This window comes from Stylophora pistillata, chromosome 1 (genome assembly GCF_964205215.1).
Source record: "Stylophora pistillata chromosome 1, jaStyPist1.2, whole genome shotgun sequence".
In the NCBI taxonomy this organism is placed as follows: domain Eukaryota; kingdom Metazoa; phylum Cnidaria; class Anthozoa; order Scleractinia; family Pocilloporidae; genus Stylophora; species Stylophora pistillata.
Genome location: NC_142519.1, coordinates 20,963,531 through 20,984,305, shown reverse-complemented (window position 1 = coordinate 20,984,305; position 20,775 = coordinate 20,963,531). Strand labels below are relative to the sequence as shown.

Here is a 20,775-nt window from a genome sequence, read left to right as displayed (position 1 = left end):
AGTTATAGTGACAGGTTTTAAGGCAGCAGCTTTCCTGCAATGAACCCGAAATTATCTGAAGGTCACCTTAAACCTTTCCTTCTAGGTTCGTTTAAATACATTGGTAAAAAAAATAAAAGGAAGAAATTTGGCGTGAGATGCTACTGTTTGCACAACTTTAGCCAGACAAAGTCGCTTTCAAAACATCAGTAGATTCTTCACACGGCTCATTACGTCCAAACAATTGCAGACTAAACAACCAATTTTCATGTTTTGACGATTCTTCCTGCAGTAGTCGTGACTACTGAAGCGAAGTTTTCTCACAGTGTTTACAGGTAACCTCAGGTAGCTTTTATTATTTCAACGAAAAAAGCTAGAAAAACGAACCTAGAATCACAACACTAATCGACAATGAGGATAGAAAACGCTTTGTAGTGACAATCTTATGAAGAGAAAAGAAGCAGGTAATCTGATTTGTTTTCAAAGCAAACCTTTTTCTTATTTTCAAAAGACGATTAAGTTAACTTCATGGGATTACGGGTACACCAACATACTGACATGCTTCTTCACAAATCGGCAGGACAAAGTCATAAAACAAATTGTCCAAAAATTGCTTTTTAATTGGATTCATTATGATGGTAAAAGTAAAGTTGAGGCGCGATAAATGCAAAACAAAAGATATTAGCATCTGTCAGAGACTGAGTAACAGGTACCAACCCTATAAATTTTATATTTTGCTCTGAGAACACTAAATTTCTTCCGCTGAATCTCAAAGTCAAATAATTATTGACAGCAAGAACTCATCCTTTAGGATTTTTAGTGCTTTATAACAGCAGGACACTTAGGGCGGCTTTTTTTGGGGTGAACAGGAGGATACTGACAATAGTGATCGTAATGAAACATATCGTGTAGTTTAACCGTCGGTAATTTATCGTTTGATTCAGGAAAGGCAAAGTTTTGTGATTTTCCCTAAGTGTGGACATAGATGGATACTCAACAACTAAGTTCTTTTTTCTGGTCATAGTAGGAAATCGCTCCCTTAAAATTTGCAACATGTTGACTCTAATTAGGATGTTAATCTTCTCTCATCCTTTCGCTTCAGCTGTGGAGTGAACATGTTGTTGAATGTTGGCCCAACGGCAGACAATCGCAATATACCGGCTATTGAGGAGAGATTGCGTCAGATGGGAGAATTGGCTGTCTGTAAATGGGGAAGCTTTTTAAAGCAGCAAGCTTGGAGAGCTCAGAAGAACACAGTTGACATGGATGTTTGGTAGGCTTAAACTAAAGGTGAGCGACGCCGCTGAGAAATAAAGAAACACTCGTCAGTTGTAATGTTCGAGTACGCTTCTGGTCTTACGCTCTAATACTTCCGTGTTCTTTTTAGAAGCACACTTAGAGTTTCGAAGACAACCGTTTGAAGTCTTTTTTTTTTTGTCGGCTTGATGTGTGCCAACTTGGGTTTTATAAAAATGTTAGCTTTTTTTTGGTCATACGGTTTATTATATGTTAATTTTCGCTAAACTGAAGATGGTACAAGTTGTGTCTTTTAAAATTTTTTCGTGCCCATTAAAGTTCTCGTTTAAAATATCAAGTTGAATGACTTTTTTTTTTGTTTTGTTATCGCTAGATATACGTCCAAACATGGGACCGTGTGTGCAATTGTCCTCTACTTGGTCTCGGATCCTACAGATGAGCTGACCCTCAAAGCTTCAGTTTTTACTGAATACACTAAAGTAACAATGTTGGGTTATGGTGGAAAATTTGTTGGGCACCCGCCAGCGAAAAGGTTGGCATGATAGTTAATTTCCCTTCTATAACTAACAACAAGCTTCCTTCCAAATGAGCCTGGGTTTTATCATTGGAAAACAGCGTCGAGTGCATAGTTCCGCTATCTATTGATTTTCTATGAGTTGACGCTAAATTTAAACAGCTGTTAAATCTTGCCACTGATATCCTGTGGTAAACAGGTTTGTTTTGTACTGGTGAAGAGCAACAAATCAAGTTCAGAGACTGAGTCTTTCATGTAGATTTCCTGGCAGATTTATCAGCCATTCTTCGTGGGGCGTTTCTTTGGCATAACTAAACAGCGTGCTGCGCGTGCGACGTCTGGTCGAATTGAATAATATTGTCAAAAACAAGAGAACTTTTAATAAAGTGTTGACTTTGGCATTTATATTGGAAGTAATGATATTGATAACTTTAGTTTCTCGTCGGGGAAATTCATTGAACTTAGGAGATCATTTGGTTCACTTTTAAAGCTATACGAGGAAGTTTTGTTTTGAAAATACCAGGTTTTTTTTCTTCATGTTCTTATACCTAAAATATTTACAAATGTTTCTCCGATAGCAAAAAATTCACTAAGTCCCTCGTATGTGTTTTTAACTGAGGTTTAAATATGATTATTGTGAGGTAAACGGAAAAATGAATAAAAAAAATCAAAATACCCGCTTCTTTCGTTGATTTTTTTTCTTCAATTTTTACTATAACCAAAGTACACTACTTACAATACTTACATTAACTACATTAAAGATACTTACACAGAAGTTCTCTACATACAGCCTAGATTGCATTACAATACTTATATCTATTGGTACTTACGCTACTTACAAAGTGATACTGTTGAAAACACATACACATAGAAGACACATTATTTTCCAAAAGGAACAAAAAAGAGAATTTATTCATAACATATTAACAATCATAAAAGGCTAAAACGTGAGTGGGATAGACAAAAGTAATTGCTGGAGAGGGATTCAAAAGTGCAGAGTTGAGTAAACTTGGAATTTCAGAGGCATAAGATCGGGGTATAGCCATACTATAGAGCAATTAAAGTGTATAAAGTATTTTTTGCCACTTCTAAATCATATTTCAGCTGTTGCGAATATTCTCTGATAGATGGAAAGATGTTCTTAACTTTACCGCAATAAATATATTATCTTGCGAGGAGCAAACAATGTCTTACCAAAATATCATCTTTCTGTCTTCTAAAACCTAGACATTCATAGATATCCAAAACTCATGAGGCTGGTATCAAATGGATTGAAACGAAAAAACTATGGATTCTTCCCCAAAAGCTTCTGTTATTGATGGTGTTGAGGAGGAAGCGCATTAGATTCAGGCTACGTTTTCACTATTTTAATTCAATTTCACTGACTATAGAAGGGAGTGGATATCCACCTTGAGGTATGAGCCCGAGTGTTTTGATACTGAATGGTTCAGATTTCGTTACTGATGTACACCATGCTGATACACATCAGCTAAAATACCACCAAGGCTAAAACAAGTGCAATCCTCCAGATGAGAGCTATTTGTAAAACTGGAAAACGTTTCCACGAGCCAAGATATGATACAGCCGGTGTTCTGTTTAGTCATAATCGAAAACTTTCGCTTGGCATCAACCCTTTACATCTCACCCTCAATATGTACATTCTCAATACTGTTATTCATACATTTCCTAAGCTGCTGACAAGGAGAATTTGTTCAACAATCAAGAGCTTTGAATCCGTTTGTTGGAGATCATTTCCCGGTTATTCTTGTGACCTGAATGTGTGATTCAGGGATGATATTGCAGGGAGAAATTAGATGTCAGTATGGGCATAAAGTCTCAATCAATCATCAGTCTATTATCACTTTTTAATTTTTTGAATTTCGCGTAATAACGTCCACAGATTTTCAGATTTTCCAGGTTTCCCCAGGATTCGTCGACATGAAAGAAAGAACACTAAGAGTAGAATGTCGAGCGATGATACCCCGCACACTCCATACCTTCCCTCACCCTTTAGAACTCTACCCTACATTACTTCATTCATAAAAGCCACGCAAACATAAGGCTTTGTTTCCTTTTATTTCATTAGAATTTGCGACTCTTATTTTATTAAATTCTTTTGATAAAATAAGTGTTGGAAAAATAAAGCATCATTTCCAAAGATAAACTATCATTTTGCGATCTTTCTTTGATTGAAAAAAACAATAATAAAGGAAATGAATAATGAATTATGGGGTTATAAAGATATCGTGCGAATTAAGCTCTAAGACTTTGAGCCTCACAACGCTTCAAATGAATTTTTTGAAAGATTTTCCAATTTGATTTTTTCTTGTCGCAGTGCAGTTAACGCTAATTATTTCTATCTTCTCACATGCCTATTCATCTCACACAATGTTTATCTTTCCCCTTGATTCTCTACTGGCTCCTAAGTGTGCAAACCACGCACCAGTGACGTATCAGTCAATTATTGGCTGCAACTGCTAATCCATATTCATTAGGAATTGTGAATTTGCAGCAAACCACATTGCCTGTCCAAGAGTGAAGACGTACCTTCTGAAGTACTGAAAATAACGTTGCGCTCTGGAAAGAAGACGTTCGACCATTACAGAAAAGTAACAGGAGCCAGTCTCAGGCTGGTGTTAATAAAAAAACGAGGTGAGTATTTCTCCGAGAAAATATTGTTTTAAATTTCTTCAGAGAGCTAAACTTATCGTAATGTCTCGATTAAATGACTAAACGCGAGTCGGTTGCTTTGTCGGAGGGCCTCTCCAACACGAAGCTTGTTTGAATCAAGGTGTTAGGTTCGAGAAAAGCAGAACCTATGATTCTACATCTTCTAAGAGAAATTCAGGGCTATCTTCTTGTAAATCCTTGAATAAAGAATTTAAGGAAGTGTTGCAATATGCCATTGCATATCGCAATTAGTCCATAATTGTTTAGATCGTTATTCTCAGTACGCACCACTCTTTTATTCATATGTAATTAGCTATAGATTGCGCTAAAAATTATTATTCATAGCGAGTGTGAATGTTTTGTATTTAAAAAAAGCGGTTAGGACGCGAAAAAAAATTTAATTCTCATCTCTAAGAAAGGTTGTCTTGTGAGGATCTATTTCTTCATGCCGGAGACGAAAAACTACATGAGGAAACAAGAGGAGTTTTCGTAACTGTCCACCTAGCTGTTTTCTTAGCTTTTCACGTGAAATGTGACGAATCTTATTCAATAAGTCGTTGCCCTTTGCTTTACTGAACTTTTATATTTCGTAACGTTTCGGTGTCTTACCTTTCTTCTACGATTGGGCTCTAGTGCGAAGAAATTATGTAAAACTTAAATTTTTAAGGTGAAAAGATCGTGCATCTTCGTTCTGAGACAGTATAAGCATTCCCTAATCACATTCATAATTTATATTTTCAGAAGAAGCAAAGTTGTCAGAAGGGTTGAGGGACAAAGATTCTGGTCAAGAGGATAAACTGGAATGACTGAATTGTTTGTGGATACTGCAGAGATAAGAATTTTGAATTCATCGAGTAACAATAGCAAAAATGTGGCTCTCTTTAGGCCTTATTATAGTACGAGGTCTTAATTCTTTCCTGAAGAATCTCGGAGTGGGCTCAACTGGATTCCTGGTAAGCAAATAGTTCTCAGTTAGCCACCATTTTTGAAATAGTTTGTTATGATGCGAATTCAGTGTTAAGCAAGCCTTGAGCGACCGCATGATTTATTCGAACTAAAAGTTGTAATTCGGTGCAGTTTATCTCGTACGAGTTCATTCCATAGAAATAACCAAAGTAATATCTGGAAATTGATTTGAACCTGGCCACAGACAGCTACAACTGAAATCGTTTATTTCGAAGTCTAAGTCGCTCCTTATAATGTTTGCTGAAACAGTTTGCATCACACTTGTACCCCAGCTGATGTCGCAATAAGGTGATATTAGTTAAGGTGGCACTCTAACAAAAGACCTCGGACAAAGACTGAATAAAATTCCGGTTTTATTCTTTTCAAAATTTGAATTTGTGAACAGCACCAATATTCAGACCACACTACTGACTGGTAAAGTGCTCAATGTTCCACCTACGTACAGTACTATAACCAACTGACTTTGAAAACCTTGGCGACAAATTAAGACAAGACCGCTTTGGACAGACCTAACAGAACAGAATCAACTAACCTTACCAACTGATCTACTGGCGAACTCCAATTTAGTCTGACAGCCATTCACCTTACTGCAAAACGACTCTATACGCTCAGGCCAATCAACTAATTTCAATAACAGGCCTTTTAGGGTTCAAACTCACGCAGACGATTACACTAGAACTACAAAATTCTACTTACAGAAAACGTTAGCTCAAAACATACTATCCAACTGAAAATTCATTCTCGATTTGAACTGAAATTAAATCTATGGCAAAAGTACCATAATTATAACCCCATACATTAATTATGCATTCAGACTAGTAGACTTTGTTTTTAAAGTTTTATCGTGAAAGACAAAGAAGTGGAATGCATATTTAATGTATGGGGTTAAATGGTACTCTTTCCAAATTTATTTCTTCAAAGTTGCACTCGTTCGAAGAAGAAGCATTTGTTCGTCATGCATGAAAAAAAAAACGCTACAGTGCCATCTTAAAACTGATATCCACTACTTTGTGTTATCAACGGAGGTTAGTCTTTATGTAGAAGTTACATTTAAAACTCAAATGCCTGGTCAAGAGCTTTTTTCTAGAAGCCGATTAAATCAAAATTTGCCGCCATTTAGACAATCATATTTTGACCTCGTTTGAACACTCAGTAGAAAATGCCGCGGAGCTTTTGCTAGAAACAGATCAAATCGAAATTTACCGTTATGTAGAATAATATAAATTGGAGAAGAAATGAAGGTTTCAATATTTCGAGTGGAACTTTTCCTTAGACACTCCTCAAATTGAAATTTTCCGTATGTAAATAGCCAAAAAAGGTACCGTTTTAACATTTCAATTATAGCTCATTTAATAGAATTGCCTAGGAAAATTTTCTAGTATGTTTTCATATTTTGACTAGAATTCATTCGATAGAAATGCTGTATTACCTATTCCTCGACCCAGAACAAATTGAAATCTGTTACGTAGACCAGTATAAATTGAAGAAGAAATGGAGGAAGAATTTATTTGTTTAAAAATGCCGCGCGGCTTCTACCAGACACAGATCGAATCGAAATTTACTGTTAGGTCGACCAGTAGAAATTGACGAAGAAATAACGATTTTCATTCGTTAGAAACTTTGTAGAGTTTGTCAGAACCTGATCAAATTGAGATTTACTTTTATGGTAGACCAGAATAAATTGGTGAAGGGTGAAGGAATATAGGTTTTCTAATTTTGAGAATAATTTATTCTATAGAAATGCCGTAGGGGTGCTTTTAGAGACGGATCCAATCGAAATTTATCGTTATGTATACCAGTAAATCGTCGAAAAAAATTATTTCGATTTGTTTTCATTCGATAGAAATTCCGAAGAATCTTTTTATACTTTTATGGTAGACCAGAATAAATTGGTGAAGGAATGTAGGTTTTCTAATTTTGAGAATAATTTATTCAACAGAAATACCGTAGAGGTGTTTTTAGAGACAGATCAAATCAAAATTTACCTTATGTAGACCAGCGTTAATCGCCGAAAAACTCAATAGGTTTCCATATTTCGTGTAGAATTCGATGGAAAAGCTGTAGAAATATCGTTGTGTAGACCAGTATAGATCGTTGAAGAATGTAGAATTCAGTTTCCTTTTTTTAGAATCATTCGATCGATAGAAGTGCCGCAGAGCCTTTCCTATACACAAATCAAATCGAAATACGGACCAGTAAAAATGACGAAGAAATGTAGGTTTTCATGTTTCGTGTGGAATTTATTCGATAGAAATGCCAAAGAGCTTCTTCCGGACACGATCAAATCGAAATAACGACCAGAATAAGTTCTCCAAAAAAATAAGGGTTGTGACATTTCGAGTAGAATACATTCTATAAAAAATTACTTCACTTCTATTTGAAAAAAATAGTTAACACGAAAATTACGCGAATAAGGCCAATCTTTTGAGTATTAAGCGACCCATAAAACGATGGCAAACGTTAGGGGAAGGCTTCTGTTACCACACTTTTTCAAACAAAACATTGCTCCCAAAGGCTTCAGCAATTCTTTTTATTAATCAATTGTATGCATAATGAAGTACGAAGTTGAGGAATTTTGGTCTTAAATATTAACAGATGTTTCGACTATACGAAATACGAAGTTACTCGTAAATCTTGTCAATGTTAGATGTTATAAAGGAGTATTATAGTCTCTTAGTATTATTGGACGAACAAGAAAATTGAAGAAACTGTACTGTTATTTCCTTATAGCGATTTGAAATTTTGGTAAGGTACGTGTATTTTTTCTTTTTTTGATATCAATTGATTGAAATTTGCATAGAAAGCACGTTGATTTTAACATGGCGAAGTACGTACTAAAAATGCAAAGCAGTTGTATCAAAATCAAAGGCTCGGTTTTACTTTTTCTCGCCTAAAAGAGCTAGAACCTTTTCAAGTGTTTTATCAGTATGGTTGACTTTTTGCTTGTTTAGATACTGTTGTTTCTTCAAGACGAACTATCAAGTAATCCAATTACATTTTAAATCTAGTCACGCTCGAAAAAGAAATCACCTGATGCTGTTCAGGCCAGACATTTGGTTTTAAAATAGTAAAGTAGATAATTCATTTGCTCTTTATTTTAAGTGGAATAAATATCTTCTCGGCAGTCTCTCAGTGTAACACAGGAATACTGGAAAGCACCTTGGCAAAAATTCAGTCTTTAATCACAATAAAACAAACAATTTGCTGCAAGAATTCATTGCAATTGTAACACACGTGGAGCCTCATTGCTATCTGTCCCTTGTGGCTAAAATCGACAGTTTTTTACAAATTTTCTTTCTGAAATTACTTCTGATTTGGTTTAAGTGTTCAAGCCTTCATGGCTAAAATCAAATTCTAAGAGTTTGCTCCAAACCGGAAACAATATTTTTTTCATTTTGCTGGGCGAATTAAGCCGTTAAAATGTGCGGAGCCTAACTGTAGAATGTGTGAACCACTGCAGCTAAATTCAAATATGAAGAGTATGCTCCGACCAATGATGCAATTTTATTTTTCAAATTGGCTTGCCAATTCAGTTCAACACCTTTGATCTTTTTTCGGTGCTTTATCGACCTGTCCTGTGTTACTTTCGAAGACTTTCGGCTCCAAAGATCGTTTTGTGAAGGTGTAGTCTGATCGTCCGGGTGAGCGTAGTCCTGAGAAGGACTGTTGTCGGTGGCAGTGACTGACGTTTCGACAACCTGTGCGGAAGTCATCATCAGAGTCAAGTGAATGACTACATCGGTGAGACTGGCAGAAACCTCACAACAAGACTGACTGAACACAGACGGGCGACGAGGAAAGGTGATGTCAGCAATCACATTGCTGAACACCATCGACTTACCAACCACAACATTGACTGGGACTCTGCGCAATGCCTAACCTACAGCACTGACTATTTTCAACGACTGACTCTGGAAAGCTGGTTTACTAACTTAGAACAGACTCCCCTAAACAGATGTCAACAACTACCCGCCCCATACAAACGACTCATTCACGACATAAACATCACAAACGACCGAAAAAGAACAACCTAACTTTACCGACAGACCGAAACAGACCAATCACGACCGACTTACGTCACTTGAGTCTTACAGCCAATAACATCACGGCAAAACCAACCGATCATTTCACACGAACTGGAATAAGAACATTCTACTGACAACAATCATTCACTTGACTCTGATGATGACTTCCGCACAGGTTGTCGAAACGTCAGTCACTGCCACCGACAACAGTCCTTCTCAGGACTACACTCACCCGGACGATCAGACTACACCTTCACATGTTACCCCCGGGTTCAAACCATTTACTGCAAAGATCATTTTCTTCGGAAAAACATCGCGGCAAGTTATAGAATTAAAAAGAAATTGATTCTAAAAGCAAAATGTGAGGTAGTAAATAATCAAAAGTTTGACTACAAATTTAACTCTTCCGATTGGACTTGCTATAACTTGCTGTGATTTTTTTTTCGTTGGGAACTTCCACACATCATCTCGTGCAAACAATTGAAATTCAAAAACGGTTAGGGGAAAAACTTTGTCGAGTAATTTTTTTTATCGGAGAAGATAAATTGGTGTTTACTTTCATCTTTTTTGCACGAAATGCTGTCCATATACTTTTTGGCGGGAAATTTTGAAGGATGCTCTGTTAAAATTTTTGCCGAAAATGTTGCCAGGGGAAACTCTGTGCAAACTGGTACAAATTTTCCCGCCAAAAGTCTTAGTATATATACGAAAAATTTTTTCTTGACACCCTTTTCATTGTTCAATTGAAAATCACTTAATAATTAATTAAATGCTTTATTAAAAATGAAAGACAATAAACAGAGAAAATCGAACACTTTGTTGTTTACTAATAGCAAACGATAACATGAAAAAAAAAATATTGGCGCATGCGTATTTTTTCACGTCTTTTGGCGGGAAAAATCACCACATTTAAACAGATGTAACTTGCAGTTCAAATAAAAGAATGGCGCATGCGTAGTATAAGCACCCGTATTTTTCTAAGTTTTTCCGTGGGAAAATTTTGGGTTTAAACAGAGCATGCCATGAGTATTAGGCCGACAAAAATTTTTCAAAGTCCAACAAAATTGTGAACTAACATTTGCCTTAAAGTTGTTGATTTTAGTGTATAGACGTCTCTTGGTTTGAAATATTTTCATTGTTCCTGCAATGCAACATGGCTGCCATGCAAAACCTCTATACTTGAGAGAAATGCGCTAGATATGCTTTAGACTTCTGAATGAACCTTGTCTTTTACGTTCGTATTTCAGTCGATCTGCAAGAAAATGAAAAGAAACAATCTATTAACAATTGATCAAGCCGTAATAATTAAGTGTGGATTGGTATTACAAACCCAAATGTTAAAACTATTACGCGATGTAAAATAAGAACAAATCAGTATTTAAATTGTACAGTCTTGAATTGCTCCGTACATGTAAACGTGAACAACCTGGATTTATCGATAAATTCAATATGGAAGCCGTTGAATGTTCTCGTGAATCAAATTCTCACCTTTTCTACTTGCGTTAAGGTATTGAGTTCTTTATATCTGAGTGAACAGGTCATCATTTTGCATGCAAGGACAACAAGCAAACAAGCAAAAAATCTAAACGTTCGCTGGCAATTCCCGAGATCCATCATGCCGAATGTGAATAATAATGAGTGAATGAATGGTGATTCAACTACAATTCAATTCTTATGTTTCCTATCGCTTGTTTCGTCTGTATAAATCTTTCAAGCAACCAACAACCGTGTTTTTCTCAGTCCATATTTTAGATAATAATAATAATCTTCATAGAATGTTATAAGTTTCGCAAGCTTTTCGTTTCACCTTAAAATTGTATATAATATTTCCATGATAATTAAACGACACTTAATTTTTAGCGAAAATTTTGCTTGACAACACGATGTAATACCAAGATACCGAAATCTGACCAAGGTGACAGGTGACAGGTGACAGATTACAGATTAAGGTTTCTGTGCTGTGGCAAATAGTCGCTAAAAGCAAATCGAATCGTACTAAACAATTTGTTTTGAACGTGTTACCAAATTAATTCGATAACTGATCCTTTTATTCGGCGATTTAAAGAGATAAAACGTCCATGGAAAGAAGTGATAAAAAAGCGAGACGGAGGAATTTAAAACAAGTGTCTCATAATATTTAATAAATGATTTACTGTGATTTACTGTAATTTGCATTAATTTGTTTACCCATTCAGGTCATGTGATAATACTCTAAAGAACTTCCCTTATACACACGCAGATGTACAAAATATAGAGCTGGAATTCCCTTGAGACCTGAAAGGGGTCTATGGATTTCAGTGACAGCACAAAAATGTTTTTTCAATGAAAACCAATTCGGCAACACTATAAATTCAATAAACTTCGCGGCTTTCAGTTTAGTACCTACCAAGACTACGATATTCAGGACGCAATTTTACAATGTAACACAAGAAAATAGATTGAAAGGCACGGAAAAAACATACCAATCGTGCATAGAAATAGGATAATTAGTTTTAAAGAAGCAACTGGTTTTTATTTTGTTCTAGTCACGACGTCAATGTTAAAATCGTCTAAGAATTTTTACGCCGCAAGATGAAATAATCGCACCAAAATGTAGTACTAGCGCAAAACGTAATAACTTCAACTTAAAATGTAATAAATTACTCGACGAAAAATGTAATAAGTTTTCTAACGGATAATCGAAAAACTCAAAATGTGATACAAGTAAGTGAAATTGAAATACTATATCAAAGGTCAGCGGCGAAATGCGAAAGTCATGTGTATTCAAGCAGATTCTCTATGAGGATGGAGGGTCTTGCTGTTTTCTTTCCAGGGATACCTCATAATAAAGTAAAGATTAACCAACGTTGCTCCTCCGATTAAAAGCGAGTTCGCTTATTTTTTTAACGAAGATATTATGCATCACTACACAGCTTGTTCCAGGGCGGAAAAAGAGGACTAAGCTAACGTAGAAATTAAAAGGACAGTCTTGAGGATGGTAAAGGGTATTTTCGTGATTCGTGAATGGCCTATTTTTTCCCCGTGAAACGCGATTTCATTAGTAGCCGTGAATTGTGATTTTCCAAAATAAATCTCCGTGAAATGAGAAAGAAGTATTTAATTCGTCGTGAACCGTGATTTTGGTTGTAGTTTCGACAGTGATGTTATTTCCCGTGAATTGTGAAAGGACCAATTTATTTTCCGTGAAACGTGATCTTGACCACCCCCCCTTTACCACCCTCAGTCTTGTAAAAACGATAAAATCTTACCAGGTGTAAGCACAAAAAAAACCTTCCCTCTTTGACACATATTGTTCTTATTATTCACTGTCTTGTAAAAAGTTAAAAAAGTTGATACATCTTTATTTTTCTCTCTTGCACCGTCATAATTAGCTTATCAATGAAGGGGGAGGAGAGGGGGTTCATTAGAAAACATCTCTCAAGGGCAGACGCATATAAGGATACAGGCGTAACGTTTGTCATATAACTGCCTCAAGGATGTCAGGGTTCAAACAGACCATGTGAATGACGACGAAACGTTTGGTAGGTTTTCACCATTTTGGCCTGTGCTCACTTGCTTGATTACTGTTACTAGGTGCTGGAGTGTTTCTGCTTGCCTGAAAACAATTCTAAGTATAGGCCACGTTTACACTTAAATGATTACTGTTTGGCGTCGTAAAAAGTGACAATGTATATTTTTCTACAGATGTCAGGAGAACGAAATTTGCGTAACATTCTCTTTAAACAGAAAAAGAGAAATAACTTGTAATCGTTAAAAGAATCTTCAAAGTAACCGAATTGAAAGATATTTCGGTATTAATTCAGAAGCGAGGGAACCCTGCTTACTATGGGTAACACAATTAACTTAAGAGAATAGAGGTCATACGAAAGCTAATACATTTTGCGTTGTCACACAATGCGTTAAAGAAGTTATTACATCTCGCGTTAAAAAGTTATTATATTTTGCGTCGATATTATTTCGTACATTTTGCCTTAGTTTGCAATTTGCGTCAGTATTACATTTTTTGGCGATAATTACATTTTGCGGCGTAACAAGAATGTTTAATTCTTGGGGCACATTCTTTTAATTTGGTGTTTGCATCATGGGCTAAATGGGCTAATTCTATATCGCTTGATGATAAACTCAAGAATAAAATTCGAGAAAATAATATCTATTTTAAGAGCAAGCTCTTTGAAATTGTGTTTTCAGCCTCAAGAGCTGGGATATTAAAAGTTAACCTACAAAACCTTTTTGGATTTTGATTCAGTAAATCTAAATCAGTTAATAACTATTTGCGAAGACGTCTCTACTTTTGGAGCATGTTGTTTAAGTTTGCTTTAGACGTTAAGGACTGAATACTTGACTATAGACCTCTTTCAGTAACTTAAATGTTTTGTTTACCCACTTCAGATCATATGATAATAATCCAGGGAATTGTTTTCCCCTGCACCTCGCGAGTCCACAACATTTTGGTCACCGAGATGACGAATATCGCTGTCGATTGTAGTACAGACTACGCTAAACCACTGTCGATTTATTAAATTGAATGAAGTGAGAAAATCTTAATTTTGTCCAAAAAATACTACACAATGAAACTCAGAGGTTTACAAATAGAATTCGAAAAAAGAAATGAGAAATAGCAATTTTTAGAGTATTAGACATTTACACCATCAAAGTTCTTATTGAAAGAAATACACAAGATCTAATTTTGAAAAATCATCATGCGAACATCAATTTTTTGGTGCGATCTTAAAACAACCCTTGGGTCATGTTTAAGAATTATCGACTTTTAAACACAATGAATTTGGTATTAACGTCAAGAGCTTAACAAGGACTAGACGTTTTTTTGTCACTCTAGTGATTTAACATCAACAGAAACAACTAGGCAGTTTAAATTCATCAACCTAGCAGTGTTGTAAACGACTGAAAATCATCTTGATCAAAGAGAGATTCGCCAGAAATAAAAAAAGTAAAGAAAACAGAATCATTGTGCTTTTGAATTTCAGACATTCGATAAATCCAGGTTAAAGCGTTCATTACAGACCATGCAGCCGACCGGACTGACAGTCACAGAGAGCGAATTCATAAAAAACAAACAAGTAAATAACTCACGTTTGGGGAAGTTGTTTTGTTTTCCTTTCTTCTCTTGAATTTCTTGATTTAGTGATAACCTCATCCTATTCCTGACGCTGTCCACATGTCCTGAGAAATAAGAAACATTTATTGTATTGTAAAAACGTTCGTACTTATATCGATGGATAGATAGATAGTTTATTAAAACTGCATCGCAGTCAAAGGCTGAATTACGCAATTATTTACAAAAACTTTATAATACTTGAAAATTACAAATGAATCCTAGATAATATATCAAAAACTGATTTTTAAGATAATATTAAAAAATTCTATACAACATATTCATATAAATACGTTAAAATATAAAGCATGAATATAAATGGGATAAAACTACAGCCCGGACTGTTTCGACATCGCATATACTTGTTCTGTTCGTGCAAAGCTTTGGCATATTAAAAAGGCGCTGTTTTCTTAGGTTATAGCGTGAGTTGACATGGTCTGGTGGAAGGAGCGCCTTCAATTTATGGTTTGGATCACTGACAAGGTTATCAAAAAGCCTGCTACATAGTACGTAACAATGCTCCAAAATGGGTGTTAACCCCACCTCTATTGCCGAGTTGCACTTTCCTGAGGTTATTATTGATATTGCTCTTTACCCGAGCCGTACCAGCTCTTTCTTTAAGTTCTGGGGGAGACCGTTAAAAAAGACAGGTGCTGCATAATCAATAACAGATCTCACGTATGATACGTAGATTAGTGCTAGATCTTGTTTCGGAACTCCCGCTCTCTTTAACTGAGTTAGGAAGTTGAGTCTCTTGTTAGCCTTTTTGGTTATCTCAGTTACATGGTCGTTCCACGTTAGATCGTTCGCTATTGTGAGTGATGAAGATCAATGTCGGAATCGCAAGAGTCAATTAGAGCCATCACATTATCGATTGAAAATTTAAAAGTCTCTGATTGAACGAAGGCAACAGGAAATTTCTTTTCTCGAAGCTCACAGTTTTCCTCTTGTCCGTGGACAATTATCCAAGCACATTTTCGCGTCAAATGGACGCCACTGATATATATGAGAATACTTACACACACATCTTCACTTCATGGCTTAATGGAGTAACAAGTGACGTTTGGAAAGAAAAAGGAAAAGTTGGTAGGAGTCCCTTTATCCCTTACCCAGTATGTGTCGAGTGAAGGAAGATAGTTTTCAGAGAACTGAAAACTCCTAATACAGTCAGATACATTTATGTTCAACATTTATATACGAGATGCTAGCTCAAAACAAGTTACCCCTAAGCGTTTTATCAACTGTCTCTGACAAGTCAATTTGTAACAATTTTTAATGAACCCGAGAGGAGAGAACCACTGTAAGCGTTAATTATCGTCACCAAGTTCACAAGATCTGATAATTCCACCAGGGTTGTCATACGTTTTACAAATGAGCCTCTTGCTCAGATTTAAGGGCAACCTCACCCTCGTCATGTCAATAATAAATTGATTCATTCATTCATTGATCCAGAGCACCGATTGTACGTCGAAAATTTTAGGCGACTCGACTTTCCTTTCGCTGGCGGAGATCGGAGCAGGAGAAATATCAGGCGGGATAAAACAAATTTAACGTGGTAATACTTACATAAAAAAAAATGTGTACAGAATAATTATAAGTGAGGGAATAAAAATAAATAAGTCATAAACCGAATATCAGTTGGGGTAGTGTCTCATCGCAGTTTACATTTCGCTGCTGCCCAGAAAATCACTTGGTTCATTAAGAACTGACATGGCAATCACGACTGGAGATTTGTCTTAAACTGCACTCTGTATAACATGCTCCTCTCTTTTACGTTTAACTCTTAGTTCTAATTTTACTAGAGCAACTACGAGAAACACGAACACTGTATTTCTATCAAAACTATATCTATACGTAGGCCGTATTTACCTTGAAAAAGTCGTGACATCATGACAACTCTACCTGTCCATCTTCGTCGTTGAATTCAAACCCCTTGGTTCAGCGACCTCGAGGAAATACTCTCCTGCCTTGACAGAACGGACAATATCCAATGTATTTGGATTGAAATGAAGTATTTCCTGGCCTCAGAGAAGCTGAAAAACACGCTGACATTTCTTAGAGCTCGTAAGGTCTTTCCACGTGCAAGCCTGATCTCAAATATGAAAATGTTTCAAAATTATTTGTAATTCAAATCATTTTTCTGACCCGGCGAAAACTATCGAATAGTACTTCGTAAACTTCCGTTAAATTTTACAAAGATACTGGGACGGCGACTTGCTGTAGGCTGATTTTAGACTTAATCATTTAGAACCTGCTTTAACCCTTTACTTTAACTGCTCGTAATACCAATCTGTTCTTTCGTTTCCCAAAACATTTCGAATTAGAGGTATTTTACAGAACTTGAGTCCGCAACCATGTCGCCGAAATACGTCAAAGACAAAGGATAAACAATAAGCTGAATTTTGCCTAAGCTGCATATGAACAGTTTGCAAATTGAGAAATCTGTAATTTGCAAAACAAACAGGGGGTTCTGTAATTTGCAAAGGAGAACCTGTGGTTGAAATGGCCTGTGATTTTATTATATTGTTGTGTTTTCCTGCCGAGGGAGAATGCATGATGCTTCCATACACTTTTCTGTCCCCCAGGTCAGAAAAAGTGTCATGTCTGACACACATTCAAATTATCAATTGACTACGTACATTGATGACACCTTCTAAACAGCACAGCTTCAGTGCCAGAAATGTTGTGTGGTGAGGGTCACACCTTCAGTGTTTAAAAATTCTGTGGTATGTATCACTGGGAGAGTCCCTGACACCAACATGTACTACTACGAACTTATTAATTGTGTGGGAGGGGGCATATGGTGAAATATTTGGCTCAATTAAGGTCATGATGCACAAACCAAGTGCAGTGAGGTTTGCACATCATGTCGAAGAGTAAAATATTTTCCTATCTAGCCTGACTAAACTCAGTCAATAAACATAAACATAAACATTTTATATCACCATTATGTGTTGAAACCTGGAAAATTCTTTTTCAACCTAAGTATAGGATGCAATAGGTGCTCACAAAACATTTGACAATTAATTTTTTTTTCATTTTCAAGACAGTACAAGAAACTCACCATTCATTGAAAAATACGACCTTTTGAAATATTTTCTTTGTTCCTTGCAACAAAGCTATATATAGTAATGTGGGTGCAGAACTAGATAGTTTTTTGCTCTGCCCCTGCACACATCAGCTTTCAGACTATGGTTTTCTATGCAACTGTGTGAGTAGGGACACAGGGTCTCATAATTAATCTCTTTATCAGGCCTTCCTTTAGTCTTAATATTTGAATGTTTGATTTAGAAACAGTAAATCAGAGAAGCATTTCAATCTGCTGTATACAACCTGCTAAGATTACTGCAAAAGATGTTTTTTTTTTTTATCTTTGTCACAACCCCTTCACCCCTTCAGGGCTTCTTAGAAGAATTTTATGGTACCTTTAGAAAAATTAAAAATAAAAGCTTCCAAGGCATGACAATTTATCATTGTGCAACAGTTTTAAAAACTTAAGGGAGTCTTTATCAGAATGTTATTTGCATTTAAGTAAGCTGTTTGTTTTACAATTTTTTTTTTATGAAATAAGTTTTATTTGGTTATTTTCCTGTCAAAAGGTGCAATCATAAAGGCATTTTAAATTCTTGACAAGGAATGATAACAACTCAATCCAAACAAAATGCATATATTGGCTAGTGCATCAGCCACAAAGAGATAAATTTCAAGATAAAAGTAAAAAGTTAAAAAGTTTGTTTGCACTCCAGTGCATCACCAATGAAGTTCATTTAATTTTTACTAGTGGGAATATTCAACAATATGGATTGGTGATGAATCTGCTGTGATTGAATAGGTAATATTTTGCCCATTGATCATTTAACCACAGGTGGCCCAAGTGTACTGTGTGACTTTGGGGTGTAAAGTACGTTGATGGTAATAACTAACATAATTATTAAGATCAAATTTCAAGCATACATGTGGGCCGTTAACAAAGGACAAATTAAAAAAAAAATTAAGAAAAAATTTAGAAGGATAATAAAAGCAAGGAATAAAACATGCAAAGTCTCCTTATACCTTTTTTCCATAGTCGCTTTGTTGCCAACGGTCGTTTTAACGTTGTTTTGTCGACTTGTTTATACACAGTTGACCGGTAGCACCACACGCGTTGCAAAGAAGGTCGCCAAAATGGCGTTAAATGGACTGTAAACAACAAAGAAGCTACGGAAAAAAGGAAAGGAGACTTCATACGATATATTCCTCGCTTTTATTTTCCTTTTTAATTTTTTCGTAATTTTTTTTTATAATTTTTCCTATCTTACAGTTGACTGTTGACACCGCACGCGTTACAAAGCAAGTCGCCAAAACAGCGTTAAAACGACCGTTCGCAACGAAGCAGCTACGGAAAAAAGGTAAGGAGACTTTGCATGTTTTATTCCTTGCTTTCATTATCCTTCTAAATTTTTTCTTAGTTTTTTTTTTAAATTTGTCCTTTTTTTAACAGCCCACACATATGCTTGAAATTTGATCTTAATATGTTAGTTATTTAACCATCAATATACTTTACACCCCAAAGTCACACAGTACGCTTAGGCTACCTGTGATTTAACAAAACTGCAATTTAATTGCCTATGGTTAGCATTTCAGTGATGTACAGTGTAATAAGGGTCACCTACTGGGCTTTGGTTGACAGTTGCCTCACATTTTATCAACAGTCAGTACAATGTGTTGTGATTGCAAGATTGGTTTTGTTATGACACCCTTCATCAGTGCAAGTTGCTCTATTCAAAACTTGAAAAGCCTACAAGGAGACTGATTATTTTTCAATAATAATAATAGAAAACAACATTACAGAAAAATGACTGCTGGGTTTAATTTCACTCAACTCACTTAAAAGAAAAAGGGGGTAGAGCTGTGGTGTTTTAGGTAATTTTGGTCTGAGTTGCTAATTTACTGAGTTTCAAGTTTTTAAGCTGACTTTTTGAGCATTAGCCCTTCTTCAGAGTGAAAGGAGGACTTGCGGATTGTATGTGTCTATATGCAGAAACTAATGGAAATTACATACTGTAAAGGAAAAACTTGGTCTGTATAAAATACAGATAGAAAACTGTGCTCTGCAGAAGCAAAAACAGATCTTAACATTTCATATTGACTTTTATAATTATTTTCCAGCTTAGGTAATCTTCCATGAGAATTTGTGACTTCAGGACTTTGCCTGCGTGCAGACATCTCCTTCACATTCATGACTGACTCACAGAAATTAAACGTTTTTCATATATTTCCTGATCATTGAAAAGAAAGTGGCATATATACAACCCCAAGTTATTTCCTAAGAAATCAAATCGTAATTTATCTATACATAAAAAGACAATTTAATCAATAACATTTCATCCAAAGAAAAATCGATGGACGAAAATAAGGAAAATCTTCACTTTACAGAGTGACAAAGTGAAAAATAACAGAATAACAATCCGAATTCCCACATAAACAAACATTTTTCAAAGTTCTGTACTCACACGTACATAACTGTCCGCTATCTTTGTTGCAGCAGATAAGATTTTCTTTAACTGAAAAAGTCAGAACCAACAACTCATTGAGAGGCTCACTTGGATCAGGTATCATAATTGTCAGGCGTTCTAGAAGTGGCCGAAATAACCTGGAACGAGGTTACGAAGTTTGACAGGGAAAAAGAATTCTTAGGTGTTTTCTAGCTAAAATCTCTAGGAAGCTGTTGAAGTCAAGATGCACTAAATCTTCTTTTTCCTATTTAGGTAGGTGAGAAATAGTTAAACGGTGTGAATCATCACGGATGATGAGTTTCCAAGGCTTTTAATGATGTTTCTTGACTGTCGCGCAATGTCCAGTCCAACATGGCGGACAGTCCTGTTTGAACATAGGACACCTAGACATACTTTGTTAGCAGTTTCAAGCAGTTGAACGGGCGAATAGTTTTATTGAAAGGAATCTGGAATGATTTTCGTGCAACCGCATACTATTCTAAATCGAAGCCGTAGTCCCAAAGGTAATCCATTGTATTTGCCATTGTTGTCTTTTACTTGTCTAAGAGCTGTCTGCGTAATGAGCGTGGAGTTATACGAAAATCTTGCGGGTATTAAGTCATTTGTAAATAAACTAGTGAAAATTAAGTGAAGTGTCGTGATCATTGGCCAGAATCGATGATGGAAACATGACATTAGATACTACATGGGCTTTCATTGGTCCGTAAGTGTGTGCCTACAAGAGTGTGTATTCACATTAAAACGTTTAAAATCCAC

General features: G+C 35.9%; 2 long non-coding RNA genes across 2 annotated transcripts; one reads left to right on the top strand and one right to left on the bottom strand.

Moving 5' to 3' along the window:
• Positions 1-199: 199 nt before the first annotated feature.
• Positions 200-19,520, top strand: LOC111329167 (uncharacterized). Its single transcript, XR_002694686.2, has 6 exons — positions 200-443; positions 1,082-1,269; positions 1,610-1,768; positions 4,263-4,402; positions 5,162-5,373; positions 18,825-19,520. It is a non-coding gene; the product is annotated as an uncharacterized LOC111329167 (long non-coding RNA).
• LOC148741623 (uncharacterized) lies at positions 10,170-18,829 on the bottom strand. Its single transcript, XR_015994823.1, has 3 exons — positions 16,394-18,829; positions 14,503-14,592; positions 10,170-10,663 (listed from the first exon to the last, which is right to left on the bottom strand). It is a non-coding gene; the product is annotated as an uncharacterized LOC148741623 (long non-coding RNA).
• Positions 19,521-20,775: the final 1,255 nt, after the last annotated feature.